Here is a 15000-nt window from a genome sequence, read left to right as displayed (position 1 = left end):
CGCGCTAAAATGCTAAATATGTCAAGTACCAAAATATATTACTCTGAGGTGCATGTCTCAAAAATGAGTTAAAAATGCTTAGCATGCATCAAGTAGCAAAATAGGACTCAGGTGTAGACCTACACAATTAGCTAAATAAGACAGCTTACCAACATTTGCATGCTAAATGGTAGCATTTGTCAAGTAACAAAATATTTGACACTCAAGTGTTTACCTGCTAAACTAGCTGAAAAAAAACTGTTAGCATGCTAAAATGCTAACTGTAACATGCATCAAGTACCAAAATATATTATTTTGATACACAACTCAAAAGTTTGTTAAAAATGCTTAGCATGCATCAAGTAGCAAAATAGGACTCAGGTGTAGACCTACACAATTAGCTAAAAAATGACAGCATATTAACATTTGCATGCTAAATGGTAGCATTTGTCGAGTAATAAAATATTTGACACTGAAGTGTATACTTGCTAAATTAGCTTAAAAAAAACTGTGAGCATGCTAAAATGCTAACTGTAACATGCGTCAAGTACCAACATCTATTATTCTGAGGTGCAAGTCTCAAAAATTAGTAGTGTCTAGTATCTATACGTGTGTCTAGTATTTATATGTGTGTCTAGTATCTATACGTGTGTCTAGTATCTATATGTGTGTCTAGTATCTATACGTGTGTCTAGTATCTATATGTGTGTCTAGTATCTATACGTGTGTCTAGTATCTATATGTGCACAGCAGGGGCACTAGTTAAAGGAGCCATACGTAATGTCATGTCAAGTCATTTAGTGGGTGCGGCTTATAGTCCGGTGCGGCTAATATGATGAAAGTATTTGTTTTTCTTCTAAAATTTAGTGGGTGCGGCTTATAGTCCGGTGCGGCTAATATAATGAAAATATTTGTTTTTCTTCTCAAATTTAGTGGGTGCGGCTTATAGTCCGGTGCGGCTAATATAAGGAAAGTATTTGTTTTTCTTCTAGAATTTAGTGGGTGCGGCTTATAGTCCGGTGCGGCTAATATAATGAAAATATTTGTTTTTCTTCTCAAATTTAGTGGGTGCGGCTTATAGTCCGGTGCGGCTAATATAAGGAAAGTATTTGTTTTTCTTCTAAAATTTAGTGGGTGCGGCTTATAGTCCGGTGCGGCTAATATAAGGAAAGTATTTGTTTTTCTTCTAAAATTTAGTGGGTGCGGCTAATATAAGGAAATACTTGTTTTTCTTCTCAAATTTAGTGGGTGCGGCTTATAGTCCGGTGCGGCTAATATAATGAAAATATTTGTTTTTCTTCTCAAATTTAGTGGGTGCGGCTTATAGTCCGGTGCGGCTAATATAAGGAAAGTATTTGTTTTTCTTCTAAAATTTAGTGGGTGCGGCTAATATAAGGAAATACTTGTTTTTCTTCTAAAATTTAGTGGGTGCGGCTAATATAAGGAAATACTTGTTTTTCTTCTAAAATTTAGTGGGTGCGGCTAATATAAGGAAATACTTGTTTTTCTTCTAAAATTTAGTGGGTGCGGCTAATATAAGGAAATACTTGTTTTTCTTCTCAAATTTAGTGGGTGCGGCTTATAGTCCGGTGCGGCTAATATAATGAAAATATTTGTTTTTCTTCTCAAATTTAGTGGGTGCGGCTTATAGTCCGGTGCGGCTAATATAAGGAAAGTATTTGTTTTTCTTCTAAAATTTAGTGGGTGCGGCTAATATAAGGAAATACTTGTTTTTCTTCTAAAATTTAGTGGGTGCGGCTTATAGTCCGGTGCGGCTAATATAATGAAAATATTTGTTTTTCTTCTCAAATTTAGTGGGTGCGGCTTATAGTCCGGTGCGGCTAATACAAGGAAAGTATTTGTTTTTCTTCTAAAGTTGAATGGGTGCGGCTAATATGAGGAAATACTTGTTTTTCTTCTAAAATTTAGTGGGTGCAGCTTATAGTCCGGTGCGGCTAATATAAGAAAAGTATTTGTTTTTCTTCTAGAATTTAGTGGGTGCGGCTTATAGTCCGGTGCGCTCTATAGTCGTGATAGTACTGTACTTGGTTAATATGCAAGTCAGGAGATGTAAATGTAGTTTTAGAGGACTTTATAGACAGAATAAATTAGCTGCATTGTTAGCAGTCTCATACCAGCGTTTTTTGTTTGTTTATTTTTTACAATTTAGACTGCACAAGAAGAAAAAGTGTGTTCTTGTCTCAGATAAGGATTGTGAATGATTTGCAATTTTTTTTTTGGTTTAAAAAGTCCAGTTCCCCTTTAAAGAGTTGAGCACTGGAGGTGTGAGGCTAACCGCTAACAGGTGGCAGACACTGTAGTGAAGCTGTGTGAGGCACATCCACACTAACACACTACACACTAACACACTACACTCTAACACACTACACACTAACACTGAACACACTACACACTACACTCTTAACACACTAACACACTACACACTAACACACTACGGTCTTTGGCAAAGAACAAGCTGCCCTTGAAATATGTGAGCCTCTGTGCGCCACAGAGAGGGAAGGAAACACTAAAATGATACATATTTAGGCTGCTTAGGAAAACATATACAGGCTTGAATTACGGCTGAAAGCAGACGACCGCCAGACGGGGCGACGCGGGAAGAAAGTGGTAGCATGGAAGACGGTTGAAGCGTGGCGGCTCAGAGCAGCTAAGAAAAAAAGTGCAAGGAATCAAAGGTTTTTTTTTAGTAGGATTCACTTTACGAAATGGTTTAGGTCTTGGTTATCGTACGCTCCAACACAGTTAGCATGTTTCATGTACCCAAGTTGTATGACTCAGGTGTATGGCTGCGGAAATAGACCAAAGAAAAAAGTGTAAAACTAGCTCAAAAAGTTAGCACGCTAATGTTAGCATGCTTGCTAGCTAACATGAGCATGATAAAAGTTAGCTTGTGTCACATACCAAGTTATATGACTCTAAGGTGTACGGCTGGGGAATTACAGAAAAAAAAGAAAAGGGAAAAAAAAGAGTACAATCAGCTAAAAAACTTAGTACTTTCATGTTAGCATGCTTACGTTTGCATGCTAACAGTTTACATGTGTCACGTACCAAGTTATGTGACTCTGGAGTAAACGGTAGCAAATTTAGCGCAAAAAGTTATCATGCTAATGTTAGCATGCCAACATTAGCATGCTATCAGTTAGCATGTGTCACATGCCAGGTTACATGACTGCAAGGTGTATCGCTGCGGAGTAAGAGAAAAAAAATGTGAAAAAAAAGTTAGCACTTTATTGTTAGCGTGCTAGCATGCTAACATTAGCAGACTTACCATTAACAACTGTCACATACCAAGTTATATGACTCTGGAGTAAACGGTAGCAAATTTAGCGCAAAAAGTTATCATGCTAATGTTAGCATGCCAACATTAGCATGCTATCAGTTAGCATGTGTCACATACCAGGTTATATGACTGCAAGGTGTATCGCTGCGGAATTAGAGAAAAAAAAAGTGAAAAAAAAGTTAGCACTTTATTGTTAGCGTGCTAGCATGCTAACATTAGCAGACTTACCATTAACAACTGTCACATACCAAGTTATATGACTCTGGAGTAAACGGTAGCAAATTTAGCGCAAAAAAGTTATCATGCTAATGTTAGCATGCCAACATTAGCATGCTATCAGTTAGCATGTGTCACATACCAGGTTACATGACTGCAAGGTGTATCGCTGCGGAGTAAGAGAAAAAAAAAGTGAAAAAAAAGTTAGCACTTTATTGTTAGCGTGCTAGCATGCTAACATTAGCAGACTTACCATTAACAACTGTCACATACCAAGTTATATGACTCTGGAGTAAACGGTAGCAAATTTAGCGCAAAAAAGTTATCATGCTAATGTTAGCATGCCAACATTAGCATGCTATCAGTTAGCATGTGTCACATACCAGGTTATATGACTGCAAGGTGTATCGCTGCGGGATTAGAGAAATTAAAAAAAAAAAAAGTTTGCACTTTATTGTTAGCGTGCTAGCATGCTAACATTAGCACACTTACCATTAACAACTGTCACATACCAAGTTATATGACTCTAGAGTAAACGGTTGCAAAATTAGCTCAAAAAGCTAGCACTTTAATGTTATCATGCTAACATAAACATGCTAACTGTTAGCATGCTAACATAAACATGCTAACGGTTAGCATGTTTAGCATGACACATACAAACTAATCGGTTTGCAAAGAATCCCACGTGTTGGTGACTCAGTCTGTGAACTTTTGAAAACATTTCTATTAAGTACCACTGCAGATTAAGCCGTCATGGGGCCAAAAAAAGTTGTGAGTACCTGCACTTTCATAAAGAAGATGAGAAAGACCCTGACTTTACATTGAAGCGTTAGCGGTTAGCTTCTTGTGTGGTCCTGCTTGGTGTGTGTTAGACTGCAAGTAACCATTATTTTGACAGTCCATTAGTCAACGATTATCTTAGCGATTAGTCGGATAATAAAGCGTGCACATATTTAATGGCTCTATTTCTTCCATGGACTTCTAAATGCAGCTTAACTTATTTTAGACATGTGCTTAAAGATGACTAATTCATTCATAAATATGAATTTATACTGTAACGCTGCTGCTTATTCAGATGTTACGAAAAGTAAATGACTATTAGAACTGTCCAATTGAAAAAAAAGGAAAGGCAAAGTGCTAAAAAAAAAACCCAATTAACCTTGTTTATGTATTTAAAAACAGTTAAAATAGCAGCAATGAAAACAAACAAAACACAAAATCTACAAACCCCAAAAGCAGTGAAGTTGTCAGGTTGTGTAAATGGTAAATAAAAAGAGAATACAACAAATCCTTTTCAACTTATATTCAATTGAATAGACTGCAAAGACAAAATATTTCATGTTCACACTGAGAAACTTTGGTATTCTTTGCAAATATTAGCTCATTTGGAATTTGATGCCTGCAACATGTTTCAAAAAAGCTGGCACAAATGGCAAAAAAGAGTGAGAAAGTTGAGGAACGCTCCTCAAAGATGAACTCGGGTCCAGCGAAGCGTTTCCGGGTGTTGTTGATAAATGGCTGTGGCTTTGCATAGTAGAGTTTTAACTTGCACTTACAGATGTAGCGACCAACTGTAGTTACTGACAGTGGTTTTCTGAAGTGTCCCTGAGCCCATGTGGTGATATCCTTTACACACTGATGTGGCTTTTTTTTTGCAAATATTAGCTCATTTGGAATTTGATGTCGCAAACATGTTTCAAAAAAGCTGGCACAAGTGGCAAAAAAAGAGTGAGAAAGTTGAGGAATGCTCATCCAAGACTTATTTGGAACATCCCACAGGTGAACAGGCTAATTGGGAACAGGTGGGTGCCATGATTGGGTATAAAAGCAGCTTCCATGAAATGCTCAGTCGTTCACAAACAAGGACGGGGCGAGGGTCACCACTTTGTCAACAAATGCCTGAGCAAATTGTTGAAGAACAACATTTCTCAACAAGGAATTTAGGGATTTCACCATCTACGCTCCGTAATATCATCAAAAGGTTCAGACAATCTGGAGAAATCACTGCACGTAAGCCATGATATTACGGACTTTCCATCCGCTGCATCAAAAAGCCACATCGGTGTGTAAAGGATATCACCACATGGAACACTTCAGAAAACCACTGTCAGTAACTACAGTTGGTCGCTACATCTGTAAGTGCAAGTTAAAACTCTACTATGCAAAGCCACAGCCATTTATCAACAACACCCAGAAACACTTCGCTGGGCCCGAGCTCATCTAAGATGGACTGATGCAAAGTGGAAAAGTGTTCTGTGGTCTGACGAGTCCACATTTCAAATTGTTTTTGGAAACTGTGGACGTGGTGTCCTCCGGACCAAAGAGGAAAAGAACCATCCGGACTGTTCTAGGGTAAAAGTGTAAAAGGCAGCATGTGTGATGGTATGGGGGTGTATTAGTGGCCAAGACATGGGTAACTTACACATCTGTGAAGGCACCATTAATGCTGAAAGGTACATACAGCATTTGGAGCAACATATGTTGCCATCCAAGCAACATTACCATGGACGCCCCTGCTTATTTAGGGATTTCACCATCTACGCTCCGTAATATCATCAAAAGGTTCAGACAATCTGGAGAAATCACTGCACGTAAGCCATGATATTGCGGACTTTCGATCCGCTGCATCAAAAAGCCACATCAGTGTGTAAAGGATATCACCACATGGGCTCAGGAAGACTTCAGAAAACCACTGTCAGTAACTACAGTTGGTCGCTACATCTGTAAGTGCAAGTTAAAACTCTACTATGCAAAGCCACAGCCATTTATCAACAACACCCGGAAACGCTTCGCTGAGTTCATCTTTGAGGAGCGTTCCTCAACTTTCTCAGTCTTTTTTGCCACTTGTGCCAGCTTTTTTTGAAACATGTTGCAGGCATCAAATTCCAAATGAGCTAATATTTGCAAAAAATGCCAAAGTTTGTCAGTGTGAACATGAAATATCTTGTCTTTGCAGTCTATTCAATCGTTGAAAAGGATTTGTTGTATTCTCTTTTTATTTACCATTTACACAAGGTGACAACTTCACCGCGTTTGTACAATACTTGCGTACAAGGCGTTCACGTGGGTTTGAGGATGTAAATGTGTGACTGCACATGACATTGGGACCAACAAAGTGGCAGCAGGATTCTAGCGAGGGGATTGAACATCTGCCGAGGTCAGACTGCAGCCGAGCACCAGCTGCAGGAGCAGGTTGGCGGCAGCGTTTATCTCCTTTACCCAGACTCCCAGCAGGTCGTTTCACTTTGCATCATTGTCATGAAATAGGAACTCTCCGGAAAGAATGACAATAAAGTCAAAAGTAATGGCTGCCATCAGACTGAGTGAAATCTAGGGAAAATGAAAACGCAGACGGTCAGAAAGCAGGCGGTGTGATTTACAGGCTGCACATTGGTGCTTGCAGAGAGGAGAGAGAGGAGGGGTCCTACTGTCCCAGACAGTAGCTAACTTTACAAGAATTTGACACATTTCAAGCGATAGGCTTTAAATATGAAGTGCTTGTACAGTATACCAGTACTAGTATAGTATTGCAGTACTAATGAATCAAACACGGTACTATACTCTGTTTGAAAAGTACCACTTCCCAATTATTATTATTTTTCATTGCTGGTTTTACGAGCAGAGGAGCATGTTGGGCAGCGCACACACACAGAGTACTTACAAGCAGACACAGTGTGTAGACAGAAAAGGGAGAATGGACGCATTTTGGTGTAAAAAGTCAAGATAAAGGTGAAGTTATAACACTGAAACACCCTCAGGAAGAGATGCTTTAACACATGGCTAGCTACAAAGTACAACAACAAAAAAACAAACAAAAAAACCCCCGTAGAAAATAATTGAAATTCGTAATTTTGGGAGTCAAGAGTATAAAAACAAAAACAAACCAAAAAAACAGGAGAAAACCATTCAAATGAATTATTGTAGAGTCGAAAGTTGAAAAAAAAAACATAACCCGGAGAAATTAGTTAAAATTCCTAATTGTGGAGTCAAGAGTAAAAAACAAAAACATAACTAAAAAATCCCAGGGGAAATCATTAAAATTCCTGATTGTAGAGTCGAGAGTAAAAAAACAACAACAAAAAAAAACCCCGTAGTATATAATTAAAATTCATAATTTTGAGTAAAAAATTTAAAAAAAAACCTAGAGAAAATCATTAAAATTCATAATTGTAGAGTCGAGAGTTGAAAAAAATACTCTGGAGAAAATAATTAAAATTCATAATTTTGGACTCAAGAGTAAAAAACAAAAACATAACTAAAAAATCCCAGGAGAAATCATTAAAATTCCTGATTGTAGAGTCGAGAGTAAAAAAAAAACAAAAAAAACCCCCGTAGTATATAATTAAAATTCATAATTTTGAGTAATGAATAATAAAAAAAACCTGGAGAAAATCATTAAAATTCATAATTGTAGAGTCGAGAGTTGAAAAAAATACTCTGGAGAAAATAATTAAAATTCATAATTTTGGACTCCAGAGTAAAAAAAAGAACAAAACCATAAAACCTGGAGAAAATAATTAAAATTCATAATTTTGTAGTCAAGACTAAAGAAAACAAACAAAAAAAACCTTGATAAAATCATTAAAATTCATAATTGTAGAGTCGAGAGTTCAAAAAAGTTGAAAATAATTAAAATTCATAATTTTGGGAGTCAAAAGTAAAAAACAAACAAAAAAACCTACAGAAAATCATTAGCTAGCGGCGAACATCCAACCGCAGTCGGCAGTGTTTTAGCTACCTCTAAATCACTAATCCTGGTCTCCATGGCGACAAATAAAGTGAGTTTCTTACAAGTACCATTATCACTGGAGGACGAGGAATAGCTAAACATGCTTCACTACACACCGTAGGAGGATACAATAGCTCACAGGCGTCACAATGTACACAAATGCCATGTGTGGATCTACACCCGACATCCACTGTAATGATACCAAGTACAATAGCGTATCTAGTCGATACTACTATGATTACATCCATATTTTTTATTGTCACAAAATCTTTTTATTTTTTTAAATTCATATTATGTTTATAAAGTCAGTAAATACTTGCCTGGACACATGAGGACTTTGAATATGACCAATGTATGATCCTGTAACTACTTGGTATTGCATCAATATCTAAATGTGTGGTATCATCCAAAACTAATGTCAAGTATCAAAGAAGAGAAGAATAAGTGATTATTACATTTGAACAGAAGTGTAGATAGAACATGTTCAAACAGAAAATAAGCAGATATTAACAGTAAATGAATAAGTAGATTAATAATCCATTTTTACAGTTTGTCCCTCATAATGTGTACAAAATAATAGGTGTATAAATGACACAATATGTTACTGCATACTAATTAGGAGTCTTTGTTTGTTTACTTACTACTAAAAGACAAGTTGTCTAGTATGTTCACTATTTTATTTAAGGACTAAATGACAATAATAAACATATGTTTCATGTACACTAACATTTTGTGTTCAAATAAAGCCAATAATGGCATTTTACTGGTGCCCTTTATTTAGAAAAGTATTGAAATACATTTTGGTAGCGGTACCAAAATATCAGTATGGAGACCAGCCCAACATTCACATGATTGTAATGCACACTGCTGTGAAAACAATAATGAAACTATGATGTTCTGGTTGCGTGCACAAAAGAAAAAAAAAACCTAAGCATGCGCCTTCATGTATTCCGGGTAATGGAGCGTACCACCAGGAATATGTTAAGATCCATTAAAAAGGTGTGGAGTTCAGTTACAACATCAACATGTGGCCTGTGTGGGCATGTACACGCAAGGAAAGAAAACATTGTAGCTCAAATAGCAGGAATATCGGAAATATATGACTACTGTATTTTTACAACTTTAGAGCGCATATAAGAGAGAGTATATAAGCCACACCCACTTAATTTTTAGAGAAAAAAAAAATGTCATGTATAAGCCGCACCGGTATATAAGCCGCAGATATATATGTAGTGAAATGAGTTATATACAGAGAAATATTTATTTACATACTTTAATTGTTTCATAACAGTGTCTGTAACAAGGCAGTAAAACGGCTGATCAAACAAAACAGAAGTCATGGTCATGGACCCACTAGCTGCGCAGGCTAGCTCTCCAATCAGCTAAACAGACTCAATAACTCCACGCTGACGTTTTGGTGAATTTACAAAACAATACAAAAAGTACTGATTGATAACTTGGTCAGAAAGTGCAGAAATAACCCAGACAACTGTACTCAACTCCTCTACTTGAACTGCCACATGGCCTGGGTCAGCAGGTCTCGCTTCCACATCCTGTGCAAGGTCGAAAAAAAGATAAAAATCTACCAGCAACTCCCCAAAAAAGTATGAGTCTATTGTCATTAGCCGACATTTTTCAAAGAATCCAAAAGGCTTCAGAACAAAGCAAACATTGGACTACAAAAGCCAAAAGCAGAGAAGTTGTCAGGTTGTGTAAATGGTAAATAAAAAGAGAATACAACAAATCCTTTTCAACTTATATTCAATTGAATAGACTGCAAAGACAAGATATTTCATGTTCACACTGAGAAACTTAGGCATTTTTTGCAAATATTAGCTCATTTGGAATTTGATGCCTGCAACATGTTTCAAAAAAGCTGGCACAAGTGGCAAAAAAGAGTGAGAAAGTTGAGGAATGCTCATCAAAGACTTATTTGGAACATCCCACAGGTGAACAGGCTAATTGGGAACAGGTGGGTGCCATGATTGGGTATAAAAGCAGCTTCCATGAAATGCTCAGTCGTTCACAAACAAGGACGGGGCGAGGGTCACCACTTTGTCAACAAATGCCTGAGCAAATTGTTGAAGAACAACATTTCTCAACAAGGAATTTAGGGATTTCACCATCTACGCTCCGTAATATCATCAAAAGGTTCAGACAATCTGGAGAAATCACTGCAGGTAAGCCATGATATTACACACCTTGGATCCCTCAGGCGGTACTGCATCAAAAAGCCACATAGTGTGTAAAGGATATCACCACATGGGCTCAGGAACACTTCAGAAACCCACTGTCAGTAACTACAGTTGGTCGCTACATCTGTAAGTGCAAGTTAAAACTCTACTATGCAAAGCCAAAGCCATTTATCAACAACACCCAGAAATGATTCGCTGGGCCCGAGCTCATCTAAGATGGACTGATGCAAAGTGGAAAAGTGTTCTGTGGTCTGACGAGTCCACATTTCAAATCGTTTTTGGAAACTGTGGACGTCGTGTCCTCCGGACCAAAGAGGAAAAGAACCAACCGGATTGTTCTAGGGTGAAAGTGTAAAAGGCAGCATGTGTGATGGTATGGGGGTGTATTAGTGGCCAAGACATGGGTAACTTACACATCTGTGAAGGCACCATTAATGCTGAAAGGTACATACAGCTTTTGGAGCAACATATGTTGCCATCCAAGCAACGTTATCATGGACGCCCCTGCTTATTAAAAAAAAATTTTTTTTTAATTAAGTTTCTCAGTGTGAACATGAAATATCTTGTCTTTGCAGTCTATTCAATTGAATATAAATTGAAAAGGATTTGCAAATCATTGTATTTTGTTTTTATTTACCATTTACACAACGTGACAACTTCACTGCTTTTGGGTTTTGTATTAAAAAATCTCTATCGTCGGCCAAATTGATATCATTTATAAGGTATATTGTCTCCATGGCGCAACCCTAATAGGGTTATGAAATCCATCATGGCACTCACTGACGGATTCCCACCTACTGCTTCTTTCACACAAAAAGACTGGACACATACACCGGAAGAGCATCACGTATCGCATCTCAGCCCATCTCGACTGCTTGGTTGTCATGGCGACGGCAAGTATTGAAGCAAAGCTGAGAGAAGGGTGGCTCTGTGCTGCCTGCGTTTCTCATTCTGCTCGCACGGGACTGCACCTCCGACTCATGACTGGCCTTTAGAAAGACGGACAGGATGAGCGCCACTGTAGATATTCATGATGAGAGACAAAAAGCAAGCAATGTCACTGCTAGGGTTGTCTCCATACCAATATTTTGGTATCGGTACCAAAATGTATTTTGATACTTTTCTAAATAAAGGGAACCACAAAAAAAACTCATTATTGTCTTTATTTGAACAAAAAAATTTTATGGTACATGAAACATATGTTTATTAATGTAATTAATGTCGACAACAAGACAGCGAGTTCAATGCAGGGCAGGAAATATCTATTTACTGGTGTAAGCAACAAGCAGTATCGCACTAAAGCGAACTCGATATCCAACAGGAAGTCACACTGTGACACAGCAGACAACATACGCACACGATGAGAGTAATGAACAACAAATCAATGATTGAAGTGACAAACTTGCCATCCAAACAACACCCCGTTTGTTGACAAGAAGATGTGACAGCCATCAAAGCACATTCAATCTCTTCATGAAGCAGAGGAGGGTTGTCCAGATACCATTATTTTGGTACCGGTACCAAAATGTATTTCAATACTTTTCTAAATACTGGGACCACAAAAAATGTCATTATTTTCTTTATTTGAACAAAAAGTCTTAGTGTACATGAAACATATGTTTATTATTGTACTTTAGTCCTTAAATAAAATAGTGAACATACTAGACAACTTGTCTTTTAGTAGTAAGTGAACAAACAAAGACTCCTAATTAGTCTGCAGTAACATATTGTGTCATTTATACACCTATTATTTTGTACACATTATGAGGGACAAACTGTAAAAAATGAGTATTAATCTACTTGTTCATTTACTGTTCATATCTGCTTATTTTCTGTTTGAACATGTTCTATCTACACTTCTGTTCAAATGTAATAATCACTTATTCTTCTCTTCTTTGATACTTTACATTAGTTTTGGATGATACCACACATTTAGGTATGGATCCGATACAAAGTAGTTACAGGATCATACATTGGTCATATTCAAAGTCCTCATGGACATATTTACTGAGTTTATGAATATAATATGAATAAAATAAAAACATTTAAAAAAAAGATTTTGTGACTATAAAAAATATCGATTGTAGTATTGACTAGATACGCTCCTGTACTTGGTATCATTACAGTGGATGTCAGGTGTAGATCCACCCATGGCATTTGTTTACATTGTGACGGGGGTGAGCTATTGTATCCTCCTACGGTGTGTAGTGAAGCATGTTTAGCTATTCCTTCCAGAATGTTTTTGATACTTTTCTACATAAAGGGGACCACAAAAAAATGTAATTATTGTCTTTATTTGAACAAAAAATGTTAGTGTACATTAAACATATGTTTATTATTGTAATTTAGTCCTTAAATAAAATAGTGAACATACTAGACAACTTGTCTTTTAGTAGTAAGTAAACAAACAAAGACTCCTAATTAGTCTGCAGTAACATATTGTGTCATTTATACACCTATTATTTTGTACACATTGAGGGACAAACTGTAAAAAATGAGTATTAATCTACTTGTTCATTTACTGTTAATATCTGCTTATTTTCTGTTTCAACATGTTCTATCTACACTTCTGTTAAAATGTAATAATCACTTATTCTTCTCTTCTTTGATACTTGACATTAGTTTTGGATGATACCACACATTTAGGTATGGATCCGATACCAAGTAGTTACAGGATCATACATTGGTCATATTCAAAGTCCTCATGTGTCCAGGGACGTATTTACTGACTTTATAAATATAATATGAATAAAATAAAAATATTCAACAAAAGATTTTGTGACTATAAAAAATATCGATAGTAGTATTGACTAGATACGCTCCTGTACTTGGTATCATTACAGTAGATGTCAGGTGTAGATCCACCCATGGCATTTGTTTACATTGTGACGGCGGTGAGCTATTGTATCCTCCTACGGTGTGTAGTGAAGCATGTTTAGATATTCCTTCCAGAATGTTTTTGATACTTTTCTACATAAAGGGGACCACAAAAAAATGTCATTATTGTCTTTATTTGAACAAAAAATGTTAGTGTACATGAAACATATGTTTATTATTGTCATTTAGTCCTTAAATAAAATAGTGAACATACTAGACAACTTGTCTTTTAGTAGTAAGTAAACAAACAAAGACTCCTAATTAGTCTGCAGTAACATATTGTGTCATTTATACACCTATTATTTTGTACACATTGAGGGACAAACTGTAAAAATGGATTATTAATCCACTTGTTCATTTACTGTTAATATCTGTTTTTTTTCTGTTTGAACATGTTCTATCTACACTTCTGTTCAAATGTAATAATCACTTATTCTTCTCTTCTTTGATACTGTACATTAGTTTTGGATGATACCACACATTTAGGTATGGATCCGATACCAAGTAGTTACAGGATCATACATTGGTCTTAGTCAAAGTCCTCATGTGTCCCTAGACACGTGATACCGGTACCAGAATATTGGTATTGGGACAACACTACTGCAAGTATGACGTCATACTGGCCACGCCCCTACCAGAAATAGATGATCAATTTCAGAAACACTGCAAATATTCTAAAGAGACAAGCATGGATAGTTAGTTAAAAAGTAGTATCGCAGGGTTGAGCTTTTAGTTTGAGGTGTTGCGTTTGACAGGTACTTTGACACATGCCTTCACTCCTATGGCGGTTTACATTACCGTGAGTCAGCTCCCCTTTTTCACTACACCCTCAGTGGTTGAGGGTTTACGTAGGCGGCCTGCAAGACCAAACATTACTCCACAATGTGTCACTGGAGATCTATTAGAGGAGATACGCAAGCAGCAGATAAAGAACAGGTTGGCTCTCCTTGCTTGTAGGTTTGGTGAAGCTGAAGGGGAGTGTGAAGGGAAAAGGAAAGGCTGGTGTTTACAGACGGACAATACCCTGCAGAAGGTTGCACGCTCCAAAGACTGGAGTCAAAACATGGCTGCCAGACACAAAGGGAAGGTAGCGTGAGTGGGGTTATGCAAAGAGGTGTCAGACTGTCTGGACTGTTGGACCGGAGGAACCAGGTGGACAGGAAGGGAGGTTTGGAGGAGGGTCAACCTGAACTTGTGGTGCGTGGTCTAACACAGCACACACTGCGCAAGATTTCTCTACAGAATCTCCTATCTGGTCAACAAAAGCACCATGAAGATTCTAGCGGGAACTCTCGTTCAAGCCTTTTTCGACTACGCATGCACCTCCTGGTACCCTAGCACCTCCAAATCCCTCAAATCTAGACTCCAAACATCCCAGGACAAGCTAGTCAGATTACTTCTAGACCTCCACCCCAGATCACACCTCACTCCTACCCACTTCTCTAAAGTGGGCTGGCTCAGGGTGGAGGACAGAGTTAAACAACTTGCACTGAGCCTAGTCTATAAAATCCACTACACCTCCATGATACCGAAGTACATGTCAAACTACTTCCAGAACGTAAATGACCGCCATAACCACAACACCAGGGGGAGCTCCACTAACCACGTTAAACCCAGATTCCCATCTAACAAAGGTCTTAACTCATTCTCCTTCTATGCCACATCGATGTGGAATGCACTCCCAACAGGTGTAAAAGAAAGGG

The 15000-nt window shown here is 37.5% G+C and overlaps 1 protein-coding gene across 1 annotated transcript in view; it reads right to left on the bottom strand.

Annotated features, from left to right (window-relative positions):
• smurf2 (SMAD specific E3 ubiquitin protein ligase 2) overlaps nt 1-15000 on the bottom strand; it is a 170662-nt gene that overhangs the window by 107364 nt on the left and 48298 nt on the right. The window lies entirely within an intron of this gene.

The sequence above is a fragment of the Entelurus aequoreus genome, linkage group LG25, assembly GCF_033978785.1.
Source record: "Entelurus aequoreus isolate RoL-2023_Sb linkage group LG25, RoL_Eaeq_v1.1, whole genome shotgun sequence".
Lineage (NCBI taxonomy): Eukaryota > Metazoa > Chordata > Actinopteri > Syngnathiformes > Syngnathidae > Entelurus > Entelurus aequoreus.
Note: the sequence above shows the minus strand (reverse complement) of the source record. Positions and strands in the feature narration are given on the sequence as shown.